This window comes from Sinohyriopsis cumingii, chromosome 10, assembly GCF_028554795.1.
Source record: "Sinohyriopsis cumingii isolate HCF-2022 chromosome 10, ASM2855479v2, whole genome shotgun sequence".
NCBI classification, from domain to species: Eukaryota; Metazoa; Mollusca; class Bivalvia; order Unionida; family Unionidae; genus Sinohyriopsis; species Sinohyriopsis cumingii.
Genome location: NC_142970.1, coordinates 99,167,427 through 99,186,107, shown reverse-complemented (window position 1 = coordinate 99,186,107; position 18,681 = coordinate 99,167,427). Strand labels below are relative to the sequence as shown.

At 36.4% G+C, this 18,681-nt stretch overlaps 1 protein-coding gene across 2 annotated transcripts in view; it reads right to left on the bottom strand.

Annotated features, from left to right (window-relative positions):
• Positions 1-18,681, bottom strand: part of LOC149790714 (mitogen-activated protein kinase kinase kinase 3-like) — a 178,920-nt gene that overhangs the window by 115,301 nt on the left and 44,938 nt on the right. Inside the window, exons 1-2 of one of the 2 annotated variants that reach the window (XM_089972764.1) lie at positions 10,396-10,464; positions 1,760-2,722 (exon numbers count right to left, since the gene is read on the bottom strand). The gene's annotated coding sequence lies outside the window, so the exon portion shown is untranslated. Of the gene's footprint in view, positions 1-1,759; positions 2,723-10,395; positions 10,465-18,681 lie in introns of those variants that run through there. The other variant, XM_089972763.1, reaches the window with a different exon arrangement.

The window sequence follows — 18,681 nt, the reverse complement described above, 5'->3', positions numbered from 1 at the left end:
TTAATTTTAAAAACATAGATGTTTCAATATGTTGTCTCATACCCATCAAATCCTGCAAGATTGATCTGGTGTCCGATACAGGTATTAAATCATCCATATTTCAGATTCATATACCCAGATTGGAATTATTTGTCTTCTTTCACGTCCACAAATCTAGATTTCAGATGCTGTGAATCAAATTTTTATAAATGCCAATTTGTTCTGAATTCACACAGTAAAATAAAAGATATTTTCAAAGCATAAAAGAGGAGAATATGTAAGAATTACAAATCTTGTCTGATATGTCTTAAGAATACATCACTGCCTGATGGCCTAGATGACCTAGATGGCCTAGATGCTGCATCAAACTTGTATTTATATCTACAAAGAACAAAATACACGAGTAGCTATGAGTATATATCTACACGGACAGGAATCAATTATGACCTGTCCATAGTATTTTCTGACTTGTACACAGATATTTAATGTGGCATTCAAATAAATTATTAAAATAAATTATTAAAATAAATTATTAATATGAAGAGAGAAGTATGACCAATTAGACATGTCTTCATGGAACATGGATGCCCCATCATAGTACCTGAAACCTGATCTAACAGAAAACGTAACCAAGCTGTGACAGACTGATCAGCAAAAAAAGATTACAGCGTGGCCTTATCAATATTGTAAGGCATAAACAAGTCTAAAATAAATTTTAAAAATGTTTCTTTCCAAGATGCTTGGAAGGTACACTAATATAACAAAAGCAGTCCAAATAACAGTTATGAATACATGTATACTGCATTATCAATGACAATGCCATGCACAAATGACTAACATTTAGTTGTATTTCTTCTAAAAGTAGCTCTTCTTCCTTATCTTAGAATACCAATATTCATAGCTTGTAATGTTCTTAAATATCATCAAACCCCAAACGTAGCATAACTATTACTGAATTGTAAAGCAAATTAAATGCAAAGATACTTTTTTAAGAAATCATACAACTACATTTTATACTCATAAATGTCTTGTTTCTAATGAATACAGTTTAGTGGGGGGGTTGGTTATGAAGGGGTTAAACGCCTACTGTCCACAATTGTTAATCCCTAGTTACCTCAAAAGCAGTGCTAGGGTGATTGATATGTTTTCAACAGGCAGTGAAATGCCTATTTGAATCTTGTTTACAGAACCTGTGATTAATACTAAAATAATTGCATAGTTGAGATTACACACACAAACACACATAAAAACAACAGGAAAGTTCTCTCTTTAGTACCTTAAATACAGCAAACTTTACTTGATGGCCAAATTGTCATAACCACTGGTAAAGCAGTTTTGGATGGATGCCTTCTGTCACAAAACAAACTATATCAGACATGATAACAGATCACACAAGATAAAACTTGTGCCTACAATTGTAAATGTAAAATTAGTTAAAACCTTTGCTCATTTTTATAACATTAAAATTACAAACCAAAGTAAACATACATGATGCATGGCAGTGATTTGTGAAGAAGCTTTCGTTTCCTTCTCGATATCCAAATCAAACACAGCGCATACAAATCCAACAACTACTGTGGGTCTTGTGATGCACAGCTCAATAAACCAACTTACTCACCATAATTATTACTCTGTCAGGTAGTATCCCAGACTAAACTATGATCTGGAGGTGTCAAGTGAGAATTAGATGTTCTGCATTCTTTAATTTTCAAGTGTTTGGGTTCTTACTGCAATAGACTCATGCCGTCTTGTTTTTTTAAATAGTACACCAAGTCCTTACCTTTATGTACTCCAGCTGACGTAACAGGCTGCCGTAAATAAATCCAAATCGTCTGGAATCCCTTTAAAGTTGCCTGATATTTTCAGTCAATCTGCACAATCTGTATTTATCCATTATCACAGAGTTTATCCCACATCACCATGATACACACAGTACTCCATAACGGAAGGCACACTGAGAATGTATCACACAAATATTACCAATACCTATTCCAAGAAAACCTTTCTTTTTTCAAAAGCTAATTTGTCCAATAAAACTCCTCAGTATGTGAAAGAATGAACTAAATCCTTTGTAACAATAAAGCAGTAGATTTCTTCATGTGATGTTTCAAAAAATCTAAATGGTTACTTCCACACGGTACATGTATTCTTAATTTTTTGTTTAGGGATGAATATTTTCTAGAATATCACTTCTCTCCATTATGTTGTTTAGTTTGTAATCAAATCATGCACAACAGATTTGATTCTGCAGTGTTGACTGACATCGATACTCAAAACCTTTTGAAACACTAACCTGACTTCCTCCTCCTTGCAGAAACCAGAGAGATTACTATCCATAGGGTCATGGACCCTTCATATATGTACAACCTTGCAATAAGTTAGTGGCAACCACTAGAGCCATTGTATAAATGTGATATTAAAAAAGGGGAAGTTTTGTAAGCACTGCACACTACATACGAATTTATCACAGCAAAGATAGGAAATTATTCAACTTGCAACACCTTGGTTGAATGAGAAATTATCACTTCTAAGTTCACATATGGTTGCAAATTTCTCTGGGGCAGGAAGTGAATGACCTTTGCTGAATCTTTGTAGCAATAATGCTCTGCTGGCTAAGGCATGTTGGTTTCTCTTGAGTATTATTTTCCCCCAGGAACAAAGGTCTGATTATCAGCTCACAATTTCTTCATCTGCTATTAGTGGTGAGGATAGAATTGCCTGACCCAGTTCTTTCAGGTGAAATCTGAAACAGAATGAAAACACTACATACAACAATATACTGAACTGCAGATCCATGCAAAACTCAATAAATTTTTAATCATTTTTGAAGCAAACCCTATTTAATACATGCACAATTCATTTTATTTTTATATAACATAACCATGAACCAATCTAAAACATGCAACATCACAAAATAGAACAGGAAAAACTCAATTTTAAATTTCCAAATATGCTGAAATGATTCTGAACAAACTGGGAATGGGCGGGGGGAGGAGCTACAATAATGTACAGAAAGTATTATCTTCTTTTGAAAGATTAACCAGATTTTGGAATGTGTTTGTTAAAGCCTGAAGCAAGGTATAAACAAGTAATTTGACAGCTGATATTTTAAAATGTAGTCAGTAAAATGCACAGTTATTAAGCTACTGCTGCACACATATCTGGGTTTTTATGCCACGGTAACACAAGAATGGTTACTTTATGGCAATGTAATTAAAGTAAACAGCCTTGTCCAAGAACACACCTTGGTGCCAATCTAGAATGATATGACAGATTGATTTTAAATCTTTTAGTGACAGGTCTCTCCACCACTGTGCCTTCAAGAATCCTGTCTTCATTAGTGGCCTTTTACAACAAAAAGGATGGTGCACTGGGAGGTATTCTCCACCACTGTGCCTTCAAGAATCCTGTCTTTACTAGGTGGCCTCTAACAACAAAAAGGATGGTGCACTGGGAGGTATTCTCCACCACTGTGCCATCAAGAATCCTGTCTTCACTAGTGGCCTCTTACAACAAAAAGGATGGTGCACTGGGAGGTATTCTCCACCACTGTGCCATCAAGAATCCTGTCTTCACTAGTGGCCTCTTGCAACAAAAAGGATGGTGCACTGGGAGGTATTCTCCACCACTGTGCCTTCAAGAATCCTGTCTTCACTAATGGCCTCTTACAACAAAAAGGATGGTGCACTGGGGGGTATTCTCCACCACTGTGCCATCAAGAATCCTGTCTTCACTAGTGGCCTCTTGCAACAAAAAGGATGGTGCACTGGGAGGTATTCTCCACCACTGTGCCTTCAAGAATCCTGTCTTCACTAGTGGCCTCTTGCAACAAAAAGGATGGTGCACTTGGGAGGTATTCTCCACCACTGTGCCATCAAGAATTCTGTCTTCACTAGTTGCCTCTTGCAACAAAAAGGATGGTGCACTGGGAGGTATTCTCCACCACTGTGCCATCAAGAATCCTGTCTTCACTAGTGGCCTCTTACAACAAAAAGGATGGTGCACTGGGAGGTATTCTCCACCACTGTGCCATCAAGAATCCTGTCTTCACTAGTGGCCTCTTACAACAAAAAGGATGGTGCACTGGGAGGTATTCTCCACCACTGTGCCTTCAAGAATCCTGTCTTCACTAGTGGCCTCTTGCAACAAAAAGGATGGTGCACTGGGAGGTATTCTCCACCACTGTGCCATCAAGAATCCTGTCTTCACCTGTGGCCTCTTACAACAAAAAGGATGGTGCACTGGGAGGTATTCTCCACCACTGTGCCATCAAGAATCCTGTCTTCACTAGTGGCCTCTTGCAACAAAAAGGATGGTGCACTGGGAGGTATTCTCCACCACTGTGCCATCAAGAATCCTGTCTTCACTAGTGGCCTCTTACAACAAAAAGGATGGTGCACTGGGAGGTATTCTCCACCACTGTGCCTTCAAGAATACCATCTTCACTAGTGGCCTCTTGCAACAAAAACAATGGGCAATGGGAGGTATTCTCCACCACTGTGCCTTCAGTAATCCTGTCTTCACTAGTGGCCTCTAACAACAAAAAGGATGGTAAACTGGGAGGTATTTTCCACCACTGTGCCTTCAAGAATCCTGTCTTCACTAGTAGCCTCTTACAACAAAAAGGATGGTACACTGGGGGGTATTCTCCACCACTGTGCCATCAAGAATATCATCTTCACTAGTGGCCTCTTGCAACAAAAAGGATGGTGCACTGGAGGTATTCTCCATCAAAGTGACCCTAGAGAGTTCGGAAAGAGATGCAATTTGTAGGGAACATATTCCTGGTTAAATCCATGGCTACATGAACTCTTTTCCGTAGCAAAGATCTTGTGAATCCATGTTAAGAGCTGAATGAACAGAATTACAGGGAAAGTAACTGTACATATAATACTTAACATAGTTTGAACTATGACGTGTTAAAGTTGAACATGGCAGAAAAGATTTGGAATTTACTACTTGCATTATTGCGAGCAATAATCAGTGCTAGAATTGGGGCATATCTCTTTTGGAAAAATTACAGAAATGAAATGAATAACATGAGGCCCAAGTAGGTCTGAAGCATCATCCAAAATGTATATTCCAACTTTTATTAAAATCTGATTTCTCTCACACTGCTGGTTTAATAGCCCTTTTAACCCATTATTAGCTACATCATGCCAAGTAAATGGGACCAAAGTGCTTTCCCATGCCACAACAATGCAGCCAATCTAGGCTGGTTTTAATGGGCATTGAACCCATGACTTATGGGTTAAAAGCCCAATGCTCTACCAACTGAATTACTACAGTTCCCGAAAATCTTCTGTGTTAATAAGCTCAGCTAGTCACATTAAAGATCACCAAGAAAACATGCTCATTGTTGAAAGTAAACTATTTTGATGATTTAAGCAGATGTTCCAAGTTTGATTAAAATCTGATCTCAAAGCTGACTTCTTGATTGGTAAGATGTTCAGCCCATCGGATTCAAGAATTCATGATAAATATGTGTGGATCTCACTCAATATCAAACCCGAAGATCTTGATGACATAAACTCCTATTAAACTCATGTCATGTTTCAGCAAAATGGGATTAGAAAGATGATTTCCAATTCAAGTTTCAGCAAAATAGGATTAGAAATATGGTTTCCAAAATGGCAATAAAATCTGCTATCAAATGCAAGATCAGTTCATTAGAAAACGTCTTGCTTATTATCAACGATGTACAAGCTCTTATTAGTACAAGTATATGCATAATTCCAAGCTCGATCAAAACTGAATCAGAAATAGGTTGCAAGATCAGCCAATCAGATGCAACATTACTTCAACAATGTCTTAATGACACACTTCAAGTTTAATCAAAATGAGAACTGATATATGGCCTCTAGAAGCATAAGAAATTCAGCCAATCAGAAGCAAGATCACCTAATAAGTATGCACAGCTTCAACTCATTATCAAGTGGTAATAAAATCAGCCAATCAGACACAAGATCACCTAATTAGTATGCATTGATCTCACTCATTATCACGTACATGTAGTAATATAATCAGCCAACCAAATGCAAGATCACCTAATTACTATGCATGAAACTCCTCAACAGGTGCTTAGAGAATCAGCCAATCATATGCAAGATCACCTAGTATGCAAAAATCACACTCATTTTGAAATAAAACTAATTAAGACAAAAAGGGTATTTATTATAATAAATTCTGGTCGATAATGCATGAACACTAATGTAATCAAGATCTGAATGGAAGATCTCAAAGTGTGAACTACATGTACAAAAATCCAAAGCAAAAATGTAAATACTACCTTATTAGAGACCACTCCAGTGGCCTAGTGGTTAGAGCATCTGCCTCAGATGTGGGAGGTTGTGGGTTTGAACCCCAGCAACGTCATACCAAAGATTAACAAAAATGGTACTAAAAGCTGCCTCACTAGGCGCTCAGCATTAAGAGGTTAGTGTTAGGACTGGTCGGCCTGGTGTCAGGGTAATGTGACTGGGTAGAACATCATGCTACAAGACTGCAGCATGATGCCCAAGTGCTAGACATCACTATAAATTGCCATACTGCAGAGATTGTAGCGATATGATTTAAGTTTTTTAAAGCTACATTAAAAATCCAAATTACACACACACACCTTATTAGAGAAATTCTAGAAAAACTACATCTGAAATTTTAAAACCAAATAAAATCCTCACTGTTTAAATCTGTTACAAAATTAAACTGAATTTTATAGCCAGCCAAAGGACATCAGGTGCTGTATACATATTCACTGGCTATATGTATGAATGATACAGGTAGCTAATATAAACTCTGTTTGTGGTAATGAATGTATATATTTGCATACCTAAAAAGGATGGCTCCTGACAGATCACTGAATATATCCTGCAACAAATGAGATTTTTAAAGACCTGTTCTGATCTATGACAGTTGATAAATTAAATTGTATCAGCTTCAACTGGCTATGGGTCATTTACTTTCTGTAAAGCAATGGCTTGTTAATACTGAAAGTCTGTATGAGCTATTAATAACTCAAGTCTGAATTGGGCTATTCACAACTTACTTAAGGCAACTCACTGTATGATCACTTTGTGTAAGTGATCAGATGCTTGTGTAATGCTGTATTTGTTGTGGTTGTTGTAGGGTTTAATGCCATTTTTCAGCACACGATAGGCTATGCATGGCGGCCAGTATTAATGGTGGAGGAAGAGTCCGGGAAAACCCTGGAAAGAACCACCAACCCACGAGAAGCTACTGGCAAGCTTTCTCACATACCCACATTAGCTGTATTTGTATGAACATGTGTGTGACCTGAACAATTTGAGTTATCCACACATGACTTAGCATATTTACTTCGTATATCAAGGATAATTTAAAAGTTCGGAATATTCTGTTATGCATGTAACATATTTATTTCTTCAAACCTGTCACTAAAATTTTGTCAATTGATGGATGAAATTAAATGTTCTGCAAAATGATCTGCATTTGCATTTTGCATCAAACCAGATGCCTGCAGATATATGTGCATAAGATATGTAAATTACTATTATGAACAGTTTTAAATGTATTACAGAAAAGAGCAAAAACCAACAAGTTTTGTAAAATTCAAGAAATAATTTATTTCATGAGAATATATGCAAAAATTTAAAAAAGAACTACAGTACTGTGAATTCAATCCCTACCAGTCCTAAAGGTTCTATCATACATCCAAAAGAACAGAGTATTCTGAATGAATTCCAGAGGTGTTCAAAATGAATTATAATATTCTAATTCTGAATGTGCTGATGTACCAACAGCCTGGAATAGTGTTGATATGCTAACAGTATTGATGTATCACAATGATATAAACCATAATGTCTCTAAATGAATTCATAGTAGTACCAAGATAGTGATATAGTTCAAAAATATTAATGAACACTTTGTAATTCTAACAAAAAATTTAAATAAATCCTCTCAAATTAAAACTGAATGAAACCAAAAGATGCTTCCTCTTTAGATATTAAGATATAATAAATAACTCTGATGTACACAATGTCAATAATAACCTAAGACACAAAAAGGACCAGGATGAGGTTCAATAGTTAATTTCCTGAACATTCAAAGTCAAGAACAAGATCAGGTCTATTACTAAAACTGCCACATCAATCTGCAATCATGACAGATTCTACTCCAATCGCCCTAGCACATGATAACCTTTCATATAATTGCCATTTAACACAATCATATTCATCTGAACCAAAAATGTATTTATACAACAAAGGATCCATAGCGGATCAGTGGTTATGGCAATGGAGTCATTACCAGAAAGGTGTGGATTCAAATCCCACCATCAGATCAGCTACCATGGTGTGTCCTTGGGCAATACACATTTCTTGCCTCATCATGATATAACTTTTAAGTGCTGATGTACCAAATGATGGAACAAAATTTCTCCTTGGCAATGCTTAAAATGGGAGCTAAATACAGAAGATAACAAGGGTACGATTTATATATGTTCTAGTGCTCTAATGATGAGGCACATACTAACATATCCTTCCTTTTACGTAAAAGAATCTTTTTGAATACGTACGTAATTATGAAATTTTATACTTTACATTTGAAGCTAAAACAAAAATACAGCTTTTGAGTTATTCCTGCTCAAAATTACTAAATACATATACTTTCCATATTTTATTTCACTTACGAATGGCTTCAGTCTCAGGTAGTACACTAAGTAACTGGAGAAGAAGCCACTGATAATTGTCAACTGACATGTCTGAATGGTCTGTCCCCTGTCCCTGTCCCTTTTCTTTTCATTTATTTTGAAAAGGTTTGATCTTCCAAATTATCTTTTTACTTCTAGTTTTTCCTTTCCATTCCTTTTAAAACTTAGCTTTCAATGCTATTATAGTCCACACAGATCAGTACACACCATCCTTTCTGAATGTCACAAAAAGCCACCGTATAAACCACAGGATTGGCCTGAGGTAGTTGAGATGAAAGGGACACCAAACATGTGTAGGTGTAGGTCAAATGTCAAATAAATAAACAAGTTTCTTTTGTGCTGTCTGAAAAGTAAATGATTCATGCAACGTCAGTGTTGAGAGTACATGTATGACCTATGACTCGGCTTTAATTCCGGAAAAAGATCCTATGTAAAATAATACCGTTTACAAACAGATGTATATGGATAATATTTCCTGTTATTTAGTGGAAATCCAGACTTATCCATTCTTCCATCTATAGACATGAATTGAAAGACAAATGTTTATCAAGATAATGTATATTAAGACTATGGGTGCTAGATTTAGGAAAATAATATATTTCATGACCCAAAATGGTCTTTAAAAATATATTTTAAATATTTGTATTCATTACATGCAAGCAAAATCATCATATAAAATATAGAGCCTATTCATGCAGTTAAACTGCCTTGCCATACCTGTGACTGGATGGGTGCAGGTACAAATTCTACAATTGCATCTACACTGATAATCATCCCTGGGCTATGCACTTTATCCCATTTGCCTTGGCACTAAATAACATACTGTGGTGGTGTGCCACAAAACAGCAAACTCAAACTGCTATTCTATTGGAAAAGGTTATGGTTAAATGATAAATACCTTTGAATTAAAAAAAATCTTAGGAACCTGACCAAGAAACTGAACGTGACAGTATACATTAATGCAGATCAACAAACTGATTACATTATACAAGTGACCTTTCCATTAAATGTATCTTTATGGTCAGTTTGTTCTACACTAACTGCCCAAAATATCTCATTTTCTCTAAATTTTTAATGTCTCGACAATAATGATGCAACCTGGTTTTAAAGTTATTTTTGGATGTAATTTCTATATAATTTTTTTTGAAGTTTTAAAGGTCTTGTTAATGCTGTAGCCATATACATCAATATTTTGCAACACAAGCAGTCTGGTGAAAGTACCACACATGTACTCATGACAGGCCTTTATGTAAAGTATCCTGGTGAAAGTACCACACATATATTACTCCTGACCGGCCTTTATGTAAAGTGTATCAGTGTTGAGAAAATGACATTAAACCTACAAAAACCAACCCAAACCATGATATTTAACAGATGAATAACCAGGTGTGATTGACTGCCATCACAAGATTACCTGCCATGATCTGCATTACATCCTAGTAATGGCTCCAGCCAGTGCTCCAATCCACAAACAGAATACACATGGTTGGATTGGATAATCAGTGGTACTGACTACTCCTTTGGAGTAAACAACCAGCTGCATTAAATGCACATAAAACTGATAATAACAAAAAAACTTCTAAAACTAAAATCCAAAATCTAAGTATTGTACATGCCCCACCATGTACTTGTAATTTAACTTGGTATCCTTGAATTTTGTTTAGTGTCCTGTACCTTTTCCCCGTGTTTTCAATCATATGGTAAGTAAAGGTGAAACAGACTATACTTACATATGTATATGATGGTAGTTAACATTTTGTTCAATGACTTCCTTCCTTTTATAGCATATGACATCCCGCTGTTACACTAGAGAACTGCAAGTCACAAAGTCTACAGTTATCAACCTAGACTTTTCTTAGTATTCCCTTACTATGTAAAGAAAAAGCACATGTATCTTTCATTTTCAAATTCATGAACAGATCAACAGATAAAACTACACCAATAATTCCAAAAACTGAGAACCATTCACCTTGTCTGAATGTGTACTGGAGTGAGAAGAGATGCAGCTCATTGTCAGTTATAAAACTTTAACTTCCTGTACTGAAAGGTTATTTCCACCCAGTTTTACCTCAGTTGTTTTCTATCATCACGGCAAGTGTTAAAGCCATCATAAGATCCTAACAGTGTGCTGAGCATGTGTTACATAGTTCCACTAGTACAGGTCCTATTCCCCTTCAATTTTTTAACATCCACCAGACTTTCCCATATGTTGATAAAACTGAAGAGATCTTTCAGGTTATGCATGAGTGATCACAAATACTAACAAGTGTCGGTTGTCCAAAGAATGGATAAGGCCAAAAAGTTTCAATAAAAGGCATTTGTCTTAAAAAAGGATTGTTTACACCTCTAAAATGGATTTTTGTAACTGGCCAAAATAAGTGAGAATATACTATGAGCCGAAGTACAAATATGGCCTAAATGGAAAATTATTTTGTTTTAATTTTCCCAACTGACCCTATTTTTTTGCCTGATGATCCAAAATATATTTCTGACACCTCTCTGCAGCAAGAGTCCCTCAAAGGGACTGACACTCTACTGGGCAAAAATAGTATCCATGAATTGAAGGCAAGACCTATTCTTCCTTTTATTGCAAATCCCATGCTGATATGATCATCAATACAGAAGTAGCAATGATAAAATTTCCATGATGGCTACTGTGGTCGTCATATTTGGACACCAGATCAACACCCTAAATTTCATTTAGGTCCAGCCAGATACTGTATTATAGGAAATCTTTAAGTGAAAACCCCATGCTGATATGACCATCCATTCAGGAGGAGTAGCTATTTTCAAGATGGCCACTGTGGCTCCCATATTGGATATCCAGGCAGTACCATTTTCAATTAGGATAAACAAGACGAGGTGAATGGGTAAAGTTTCATTGCAATCTTAAAAGTAGTGGCAATAACAAACTTGTGATAATGTATGGACGTAAGATGGAGAAAAAGCCATCTCTTTAGTGGTATGTGACCAAAATAGCTAAAAAAAAAACAAACTCTAGATTTTATGAAAGTTGTAACCAGTATGAATTTGATTTTGTTTGGAAGTAACTCTAATACATCAAAATCGTTAAGATGCTTACTATTTCTCCCAAGATTTGCAATGGAGACTAAAAATCATGATTCAATAATAACTACCTTTGTGCATTTCCGGGTTGTTAGCAATAAGCTCCAAATTTACAGCAAGTTACAAGTATATCAGACAGATATTACTGAAGGAATTATGTAGAAAGTGAAGTAATTATCTACAGAGTGTGTATCTAACTTTTGTATAACATCATGCTGTTGATTAATGCTGACAAGGATTTTTTCTCAAAGGTATAAAATTAGATCATGAAACCATGGTTCACTTTCAGTAAGTGGAGGGTGAACAAATGAGTAGGTAAGTAAAATTGCATTTCTACCAACTGACCCAATTTGGCAAGAAACCAGGAACGCTCAAAGTACAATTTAACGCCTAAAGCATCTATCGGGTAATTTCAAATATTTAATTTCTGGGGTATTCTTCCTGTCTTTAAAATCTATAACCTTCAGACTTTTTCTATAAAGAATTTGAAAATAAATTTGATTTGAAAATAAATTCAGGAGATGACAAATTTGTTAGCCTCACTAGCCAGGACAATCTTGAAATGCTATTTAAACTGAATGTAAGCAGCCCAATTTTTTTACCGAGACAACAAATAAGAACAAGCAATCAATTTTAGTATGATTTTCCTCACATTATATTTGGCAGGTAAGTAAGTCAACATTGTAACTGTCATCTCCTAAAAATGCAAAATGTTTTCAAATCTCGATACTCATTAACCCTAAATCCAGTGAGCTTTCATTCTCATTAACCCTAAATCCAGTGAGCTTTCAATCTCATTAACCCTACATCCAGTGTGCTTTCAATCTCATTAACCCTAAATCCAGTGAGCTTTCATTCTCATTAACCCTAAATCCAGTGTGCTTTCATTCTCATTAACCCTAAATCCAGTGTGCTTTCATTCTCATTAACCCTAAATCCAGTGTGCTTTCAATCTCATTAACCCTAAATCCAGTGTACTTTCAATCTCATTAACCCTAAATCCAGTGTGCTTTCAATCTCATTAACCCTAAATCCAGTGAGCTTTCATTCTCATTAACCCTAAATCCAGTGAGCTTTCATTCTCATTAACCCTAAATCCAGTGTGCTTTCATTCTCATTAACCCTAAATCCAGTGAGCTTTCATTCTCATTAACCCTAAATCCAGTGAGCTTTCATTCTCATTAATCCTAAATCCAGTGTGCTTTCATTCTCATTAACCCTAAATCCAGTGAGCTTTCAATCTCATTAACCCTAAATCCAGTGAGCTTTCATTCTCATTAACCCTAAATCCAGTGTGCTTTCATTCTCATTAATCCTAAATCCAGTGTGCTTTCATTCTCATTAACCCTAAATCCAGTGTGCTTTCATTCTCATTAACCCTAAATCCAGTGAGCATTCATTCTCATTAATTCTAAATCCAGTGTGCTTTCATTCTCATTAACCCTAAATCCAGTGAGCTTTCATTCTCATTAACCCTAAATCCAGTGTGCTTTCATTCTCATTAACCCTAAATCCAGTGAGCTTTCATTCTCATTAACCCTAAATCCAGTGTGCTTTCAATCTCATTAACCCTAAATCCAGTGAGCTTTCATTCTCATTAACCCTAAATCCAGTGTGCTTTCATTCTCATTAACCCTAAATCCAGTGAGCTTTCATTCTCATTAACCCTAAATCCAGTGAGATTTCATTCTCATTAACCCTAAATCCAGTAAGCTTTCAATCTCATTAACCCTAAATCCAGTGAGCTTTCATTCTCATTAATCCTAAATCCAGTATGCTTTCATTCTCATTAACCCTAAATCCAGTGTGCTTTCATTCTCATTAACCCTAAATCCAGTGAGCTTTCAATCTCATTAACCCTAAATCCAGTGTGCTTTCAATCTCATTAACCCTAAATCCAGTGTGCTTTCATTCTCATTAACCCTAAATCCAGTGTACTTTCAATCTCATTAACCCTAAATCCAGTGTGCTTTCATTCTCATTAACCCTAAATCCAGTGTGCTTTCATTCTCATTAACCCTAAATCCAGTGAGCTTTCATTCTCATTAACCCTAAATCCAGTGAGCTTTCATTCTCATTAACCCTAAATCCAGTGTGCTTTCATTCTCATTAACCCTAAATCCAGTGAGCTTTCATTCTCATTAACCCTAAACCCAGTGTGCTTTCATTCTCATTAACCCTAAATCCAGTGAGCTTTCAATCTCATTAACCCTAAATCCAGTGTGCTTTGATTCTCATTAACCCTAAATCTACAGTGTGTTTGTGCTCAATAACCCATAATCCACAGTGCTTTCAAGCTGATGAACCTAATTTAAATAAGACACCATGTGGTGTTCAGTCTATAGCTCAATAGTCTTTCATGCTGGGATGGTGTATGAGAGGAATGGAGATATTTTTTTCCTCTATTTTCTTAAATGTTATAGTGCTTATTACTTACTGGCAGGTCTATTAATCCTTCTGACTGAGAAAAGTGTATACTTAACTCTAGAACTTACATTCTGATGTAATATGATATGAAAGCTTATCTGATAAAATATTTTGTTATGTGTACCCCCTATGTGACTGATTTATGGCCCTTGTCCATAAACTCCCTATGTGACTGATTTATGGCCCTTGTCCATAAACTCCCTATGTGACTGATGTATGGCCCTTGTCCATAAACTCCTTATCTGACTGATATATGGCCCTTGTCCATAAACTCCTTATCTGACTGATTTATGGCCCTTGTCCATAAACTCCCTATGTGACTGATTTATGGCCCTTGTCCATAAACTCCCTATCTGACTGATGTATGGCCTTTGTCCCTATGTGACTGATTTATGGCCCTTGTCCATAAACTCCCTATCTGACTGATGTATGGCCCTTGTCCATAAACTCCTTATCTGACTGATTTATGGCCCTTGTCCATAAACTCCCTATGTGACTGATTTATGGCCCTTGTCCATAAACTCCCTATGTGACTGATTTATGGCCCTTGTCCATAAACTCCCTATGTGACTGATTTATGACCCTTGTCCACAAACTCCCTATCTGACTGATTTATGGCCTTTGTCCATAAACTCCCTATGTGACTGATTTATGGCCCTTGTCCATAAACTCCCTATGTGACTGATTTATGGCCCTTGTCCATAAACTCCCTATGTGACTGATCTATGGCCCTTGTCTATAAACTTCCTATGTGACTGATTCATGGCCCTTGTCCATAAACTCCCTATGTGACTGATTTATGGCCCTTGTCCATAAACTCCCTATGTGACTGATTTATGGCCCTTGTCCATAAATTCCCTATGTGACTGATTTATGGCTCTTGTCCATAAACTCCCTATGTGACTGATTTATGGCCCTTGTCTATAAATTTCCTATATGACTGATTTATGGCCCTTGTCCATAAACTCCCTATCTGATTGATTAATGGCCCTTGTCGATAAACTTCACATATAGCAAATTAATGTTGCTTGAAAAGAAGAGGCCTTTGAAGAATTGGATTTTAAGGATTCCATATAATCACCAAAAGGAGTTAAGGCCCCTGAATACCCATGGAGTTATGGCCCCTGAATACCCACTTTGACATAAGAGTTCTTCTGTTTAAGGCCATATGGAGCAAACTATAATGTGTATGGCCCTTTGTATTGCACCCATTACTTAAACAACTCTAGTTTCTTTGATGCCCCGGATGGTCAAGTGGTCTAATGTGCTCGCCTTTAAAGATCACCGACACCTCACCTCTGTCTGTGTGGATTCAAGCCACAGGGTCGACAAGTGTGGGTATGTGAGAATGCTTGCAAGGACCTTCCTCTGGATCAGTGTTTCTTCCCAGGATTTTTTCTGGGTTCTTCCTCCATCATATACTAGTTGCCATGTATAGTCTATAATGTGCTGAAAAAAGGATGCTGAATATAAAACAACAACATCTAGTTTCTTTTAAATGAAACTGTACAGATAAGAACATCAAAATGTCTATAGTGTCATAAATAAGTTTAAAAACCAGACAATCAGACCTACCTGATCATGCACTCAAGTCAAAGGTCAAAGGTCCCTTATAAATTTTTTGTACTTCACCCAGCTTATGAAGACAGTAACTTAGTCGTGGGGTGGGGTGTGTGTGTGGTCAGGTAAGCATTGCAAAGAGCTGACCACCCACGGAGAGATGAAAAATTATGCAGCATGTATGGTCTCTTTTAACCTGCTTCTTCAAAAGAAGGAGAGGTCAGTGCCTTTAAATGTGTGGTACATGATTAATTACGGTACTGGATAAATCATGCCTTTGAAAATGATAGTGTTGGCAAGATGAAGTGTGTGCAACATACCAGTAATTCAACACTGCATGCAAAAGTGATGAAACAAACAAAAGTATGCCTTTGGATATAATGTTTATCGGAATATACACTGTGCATTACATACATTAGCAATATTTCTAAAATGATGACACCAACATGTATGGCAATCCATGACAGAAAGTAATTACATGTATATGTACGCCACAGTAAACAAGTTTCTTCACCTCACAATGACTTTAGAGAATATCTACATTTGTCAAGCAGATAAAAGGAAATACTTCAAGAATGAAGTGGGAAATGTTATCATGAGTGGCAAATACAATATGTTTTCACTTTACTCAAGAAATATTTTCCTTACATCTAAAAGAAAGTCATTTTTTGTTAAATGAAAATGAAGTAATTCTTTTAATTTTTGTTAACAGAGCTCTTCCACAACTTGATATAGTGAGCACTGTTGTGGTGGGGGTCGTTTAGAAACACCAAAGAGTGGTCAAATTTGACAGGCTGCATAGTGCAACCTTTTCAAACAAAGGATTTAAATGTTACGAAATTACTTGCATGGACTTCAGTTCCTTTTTATGCTTATTTATGCATTCAAGGGTGAATTTTTGGCTTTGGCAATCTTACAGTCTAGTTCTGCAGCAAATGCTACACCCAAATTTCAATGGTCACTTAATTTTTGGTTTGCAATCAACATTCATCAAAGCCTGATTTCTAAGTCATTTTCACACATGATTGTGATTTTCTTGAGGGAATCGCTACTTAAACAGCATTATGACTATATTTAACTGAAGCATTTTCCACGTACTGTAAGCTGAGTCACTATCAGTTTGCAGGATTCATGTGAAAAACTAATTAAAATAACTAAACAATTCAAGGACTACTTTTTATTGTTTGGAGTTCAGTTTAGTCATTTTGTACGGCAACTCCTAACGTCTAGGTGAATATGGTCATGTGACTGGATTTATTCAAACAAAATTAAATATTAATTGTTGTTCTAAAATTTAATACTAAAATAGTTTAAACAAAGTTTTTTCAATCCCGATGATTGAATGCTCTGCATTCCAGGTGAAGATTATTGATCACTATGGACTTTTACAGTGGTAGCCAGGTACTAAACTGGGTCATGAAAAGAGGAATCGTCAGGCCTATCATAGCAATTAACCAAGTAGTACGAATTTTTTTTTCTTCAACATACACTGGTTCCATTGTGACATCACAGCAGGTGACTCTGTACTGGATCTGCACCTTGAATCTGGGCTCATCCAAAATTGACCATGTAATTTAGTTCTGATTTTGCCATATGATCTTATTGGGGCATGGAATTTAACACTGATTTTTGCCATGGATGTATAAAGATTCAAGTCAAGTGAGGAACTGCCATGTAATGGTATGTGTAATCAAATTCTAAACAATGACAGTCATTGCAACAAAACAAAAAGAGAGAGAGAGAGAGAAGCAGCAGAAGAAGAAAAAAAGGTCTTTATAGGGAAAGACAGATTTGAATAACATGGGTTGGAATAAAACTGATAAACTACCCTATGCTGGCATCAGGCTTTTCAAAAGTACATGTTGCTCATGTTACATCTTACTTGTGTCTTTGATGCAGGCAGGTACTCACATTTCATATATGCCTGTGCACATCTGTGAAATGTCATGCAACCCTGTCTGTGCCATTCAATGTTGCAAAATAAGCTAAGTGTCACACAAAGGGGTGGCTGCTGATCTACTGGGTAAAAGGAATTTTCAAGAATTTAAGATAAGGTCATTTCTTCCTTTTAACTGTGTTGTGTTGAAATCATCTGATATTCTTCAGCAATAACAAGATTTTCAAATGAGCTAATGTGGTAGACATAAATGGATGTCAGTTGGGCACTATTTGTATTCTGGACAAAGTGGGCACCATTAGAAGTCTTTTGGTGACCATCCATTCAGGAAGAGTAGCAATACATAGATTTTCAAGATGGCTGCCTTGGTGGCCAATTTTGGACATCTGGTTGGCATCATTTTTTATTTGAAACCCAACTAGACACCATAAAAAGTATATTAGTGAAAATACCATGCTCTTACAATCCTCCTTTTATTAGGAGTAAAGGTAACAACATTTATTTTCAAAATGGCTGCCATGATGGCAATAATGTACGTCAGATCAGCACGATTTTGATTTAATTCATCATAAGAAGTCTTTTATTGATAATCCCATTCTAATATGACCATCCATTCTGTGGGTGTAGTGAAAACAAGATTTGCCAAATTGCCATTGTGGCAGCCATATTGGATATGCTAGCCTCACCATTTCATCTATGACCAATTAGATCCTGGGATGAATTTTTGTGTCAAATTTCAAGGCAATCCTCCAAGAAATTTAGGAGCAGTGATAACAAACAGATGGGTGACTGATATACCATCATGTATGCTTTTCTTGGTCTGTGACCAGCCGAGCAAAAAAAACATAAAAGTTCTATCTACGATTCATTTATTACTTTCCACAACCCTGTCTGACTAATACACAACTCTGAATTTGAAACCAAAAATGGTGGTCCCCTTTTGATGTGTTGGCGAAACAATCTGATAACTAATGTCAACAGACCCCTCTGGTGGCATAGTGGTCAGACTGTCCGCCTCGGATGCACGAAGCTGAGGCCCTGCCATACCACTGTCTTATAAAAAAGT